Source organism: Aplysia californica, unplaced genomic scaffold (assembly GCF_000002075.1).
Source record: "Aplysia californica isolate F4 #8 unplaced genomic scaffold, AplCal3.0 scaffold00275, whole genome shotgun sequence".
NCBI classification, from domain to species: Eukaryota; Metazoa; Mollusca; class Gastropoda; order Aplysiida; family Aplysiidae; genus Aplysia; species Aplysia californica.
This window is the reverse complement of record NW_004797545.1, coordinates 454,279-459,401: the sequence shown is the minus strand read 5'-3', so window position 1 is coordinate 459,401 and position 5,123 is coordinate 454,279. Positions and strand designations below refer to the sequence as shown.

Genomic DNA, 5,123 nt, shown 5'->3' with positions numbered 1-5,123 from the left:
TATATCAATTTGACATGTCAACATTGACCCAGTAGTTAATAGTTCACTAGGTTTAAGGCAACGTTGTTCGTTGGTTTGAAAATTAAGTAATCTAACCATGGTGATTAATTAAAAGCGACAGGTAGATCTCAAAGACTGCTAGATATGAAAAAAGTTTTACTCATTGTACATCCCAATTAGTCAATCTGAATAAACCCATTGTTACCCACTAACCGCTGGACTGAAAACAAGTCTGTCTTGCGGCACAAACAGTCAGTTAAAAAAAGAAAAGAGATTTTAAAAAACCCAGAATTTAACACTCAACTACGTTCTTGTTCTTATAAAAAATTCCCAGCGTAGGTTGTAATTAAACACTAATGATTATATAAAAATCGAGATTTTAAAAAGTGTTTTTGGAATTCAGAGGAACATGCAAAATATCAGGGCAATTCGCCGCTTACTTTCTGTGTAAGGAGGTCGACATGTTGTCCATTTGGTGTTATCCAGACTATCCTTTCATTCATTCAACTGTTAGCTGAAACTATTTCTGTTTTTTTAAGTTGATGAGATGAATATTTAGAGAGATTTTCTCTTGGTCGGAACACACAAATGCCCCCAAATTGACGACCGTCTGATTTCACCGCATCGTGACTAAAATATTATGTAAAAGACTGGACGAAGAGAGTTGTTGCTTCTCTCATAATGTGTTTTACGCCCCATCGACACAGTTAACATAATTTAGGAAGCGAGTTGCTTCGTCCTTGCCTGTAAATTAGTGTAAATGACAGCCTGGGTTACCTGGGACACAACGTCCCAGCAGAAAGACGGCGATGCTCGATAAAAACACCCTTCACTCGGGAATTGAACTCCCGTCTTCTGAACGCGTTGGCGGAGCACCCAACAGCTTTACCACCGATGTCCCCTACACTTGCATACTGTTGATTTTCAAAGCACCTTGCATCTGACAAACGATATTACTTAAAGCATACGGAATTTACTTTTTATTCATGTAATACTAGAGACGTTCCTGAAAACAATTAATGATAAATGACCCAAGTATCAATAGCAATTTAACAACATTTTGAGTCGTTAAACAAAGCTTCCACAATAAAAAGCATAGTTTGTACAAATACTTCTATTTTTAGGGTTAATCATTGTAGATTTTTGTCACAGAGTTGAGCTTAGGAGGGAAGACTGAATAAAAATCCTTTGATATGATAAGATTGGACAATAGAAAGATAATAAAGTGAAATTCATCGACTTGACGGTACAAGTTAGTATAAAGAATGAGGGTGGGGCGTTGAGCAGCGGTAGTTTGTGGGTTTTTTTTAAGGTGGGGGATGGGGGTGGGGGGTTAGAATTGTTACATTACTGATAACGGTACTCAATCGAGAAGAGATTCAACTCAAATCCGTCCCACGCGCACAGACGACTTGCGTGTTTCCATCGATTTCAGATCTTCTCGTCACGGAAGAGAGGATATGAGTCACGACATCGTGGAATCAGGCGCTCGCCAATTTTTTGGCATAATATAGAGTTGTCAATATCATCAAAGCTTGTTAATTTGTACTGCTTTTAAGTTAAAACATATATTCATCTACCTTTAATAGAAGTCGAGATATGTGAAATTGAAAGAGATGAGAGTCGCCTGGTGTCAGAGGCAAAATTAATAAGGGAAAAATGGCTTCAAAAGTTTGGTGATTTCCAAAACTTGAGTGTCCTTGGAAAGTGCAAACTGACAGTTTGTGCTTTTGATGAACGTTTTCCCAGTAACATGCACACATAAATGTGTTTTAACTGGATGTAAAAGGTATTAAACTAAAAAAAGAAATAATGAAATAGAAATTGGCAGCTTCTTCGATTTTATTATTTTGACGAGTGCTTGATTTCCCCACGATGCCTCTCATATTGTTTTGTTTTTATTGATTTCCGACCATTGGTTTCGCTGTTTGATTGTGTGTCATGTGGGTCTGTGTGCATCTGTGCATGTTGAGTATCGACCTTGATTCCACCGAGTTGTGGATTACAGCAAACCTGTTTGTCCGTCATTTTGATTCATTTTCTACGGCCTTGTTATTGTTATTCCTGCAGCTGTTTTGAGTTCTTGGTTTTGGGTTGGATTTTTTTCTCTGACAGGAAGGTGGGAAAGGGGGGGGGGGGGGGGTTAGGTTGTTTTCTTTAGGTAGGGGGGGGGTGGTTTCAAATTTGTTTTGTTCAAGTTTTAATTCATATTCATACATTATTTTTTCTCGGGGAGGGGTGGGTGGGAGGGCGTTGATCTTCCAAGCGTTCCCATTTTGTTAGCTTTTTGTGAGTGGTTGGTGCTTACTCTAGTGTCGTTTGCTCCTTTTTTCCTATGAAGCAATTATTGTTATTACCTTAATAATAATAGCATTTATACTGTGCCATTCCATTTTCTAAAAGATGCTCAATGCGCATTACAACGAAAAAGACGTCACATCTTAAAAATTAATCGACATGCGTGTACGTAAAACAAAATATTATACTGATAATATAAATGTATATGTGTACAAATTTAAATGAGAAAAACGGTCTCGCAGTGAGGTTGGAAATGTGTTTACTAAAAATATACAATGCAATGTAAATTCACGAACAATCACAATAAAGTTGAAACGTTAGTAACTAGAAACATTCATTAAAACATTCATTCTATACAGATAGAAAAAACATTTCCGTTCTCTCTCTCTCTCTCTCTCTCTCTCTCTCTCTCTCTCTCTCTCTCTCTCTCTCTCTCTCTCTCTCTCTCTTTCACTCTCTCTCTCTCTCTCTGTGTGTCTCTCTCTCTCTTTTCTCTCTATCTCTCTCTCTTTCTTTCTCTCCCTCATTCTCACACGTTATTTCTTCAGTCTCACAGTCTGGCATATATATATATATATATATATATATATTTATATTATATCACAGTACATCATTATGACAGGTATGATTTTGTGAATTAAAAAATGCTCGGCTGATTTTTGAAAATGTAAATTGTTGGGGCAGATCTTATTTTATATGGGAGTTCGTTCCATACCTGAGGTCCAAAGAACAAAAAGGAACGCTCGCCGCATTTTTTTGTAATTTTTTTTTGGAGTTTTAAGAATTAGATTATCAGAGGCTGATCTAAGGGCTCTATGTGGATGATATAATTCCAGGCATGTTTTAAAATAAAAGAGTGCACTATCATTTATATATTTAAAACAGAGAACGGCAGTTTTGTATTTGATCCTTTCGTTTATTGGCAGCCAGTGTAGTTCTTTCAGAATTGGTGTTGTATGCGCTGATTTCTTTTGTTTCATTATCAATTTTGCTGCTTGATTTTGGAGTACTTGTAACTTTGATAGTTTTTCGGCTGTCAAACCGGACAAAATAGCATTACTGTAATCTAACTTTAATAAAATCAGTGTTGTTACAAATGTCTTTGCTGTTGCTTTGGTTAAATAATTTCTTACACTGCCAATTTTCTTACGCTGAAAGTAAATACTTTTGCTGAGCTGGGGAAGACATAGACATATCACAATCCAACTGAACTCCTAGATTTTTAAGACTTCTTTTTTGAAAGAATGGTATGGTTATTAATATCAATTTGTAGTTCTTACCGCCTTCTCTGTATGCTATTCTCTTGTATCTTCGGCACTTATGACTTTTCTGCATGGCAGATGCGGTAAAAGTCTTACTAAAATTAAAACTGTTGGCTTTTTATTGTTTATTTGTTTGTTTGTTTGTTTGTTTGTTTATTGTTGCTGTTGTTGTTGTTGTTTTTATTCTTGTGTTTATAGTAGTCTTTTTTTTAAGGTTTATTTTTAGATGGTGAGATTCGGAGGAAATGTATGTTTGTCACGCTGTTGAGACTCAATATTTCCGGGGTGCCTTGCTTGTCGAAGCAAACCTTGAGCTGTTGAAGCTAGAGAGGTGAGCAGAGTGAGCCTGATTCCCTGTAAGGACTTCTCTGTTGACATCCGTCCCTTGGTGCTCATATGACCTCATGCAGTTGCGAGCGCCGCAAAACCTCTACTAAAACAAACAGACGTAAAATGGTACTGAACAAAAAAGAAATGGATGAAAGATGCCAAACGCCCGGAACAATAAATGGCTGCTTCTTCAATTTAATTCTTTTCACCTGTGCACGATTTTACCACGATGCTCAATAATATTTTGAAAACTTGTGTTGGAAACGGTGTCACTCGTAGGCCTAATCCACGGGCTACCTGTCTTCCTATCCACTTCTATGATACGCATCCGGCTGGCGTTTCCATTCTTGTAAAACGGGGATACAGGCTGGGACTATTCCACGGTAACTGACGGACATTTGGACTATACTTTCTTACAGCGATAACACTGTAATTCAATATCAATTAATTCATTTCAACTTTAAATAATAAGAATATTCGAAAGATATATTAAGAATCATATTACATGCAGTCTTTAGAACAAATATATTTTATTCAAATTCGAGACCTGTTTAGTTTCGGCAACTGACAGGACAGAAAAATACCGGTACCTCATTCGTCAAGACTAAACACGTCACAGAATTTGAATAAAGTACTGTTTTTTTTTCTTCTAGTGACTGTATTCAATATGATTTTAAATACCACTTTCAAGTGTTCTGATTATTCAAAGTTGAAATAAATGAATTGATATTGGACTACAGTGTTATCATTGTGAGAAAGAATAATCCAAAAGTCACGTCAGTTACAGTGGAATAGCCCGCTTGTAAAATGACCCGTGCCAGCCATGTCTAAAAAATTTTTTGTTTCTCAATCACCCGCGCTGGCGAACCCGGACGTGCATTCATTCACTCCTCGCGTACCACACTATGGGTTTACAGTTTGCTTCTTCATATGTGCAAGATTTGGTGACTTTTGGTTAACTAAAAGATATCATACGAGAAGTAATATACATTCCTCGCCATCTACGTTGTATTCTAACGGGGTTCGCGACTGTGTCTATAAAGATCTTTTGGAGGTGGATCCAACTTTTTTGGCATTGCAGGACGGCCGTAAGAGAGCTATGTTTTCAATTTAAGTAGAAACAATGACATGCTAACACCGCCTTAGCAATTAATCATCATCATCATCATCATCATCATCATCATCATCATCATCATCATGATCATCATCATCATCATCATCATCATCATGATC

General features: G+C 36.9%; 1 protein-coding gene across 1 annotated transcript in view; it reads left to right on the top strand.

Annotated features, from left to right (window-relative positions):
- Nucleotides 1-4,758: 4,758 nt before the first annotated feature.
- LOC101858415 overlaps nucleotides 4,759-5,123 on the top strand; it is a gene marked incomplete in the record, with an annotated part of 25,901 nt that continues 25,536 nt past the window's right edge. The window contains 1 exon segment of the mRNA XM_005101234.3: nucleotides 4,759-4,978.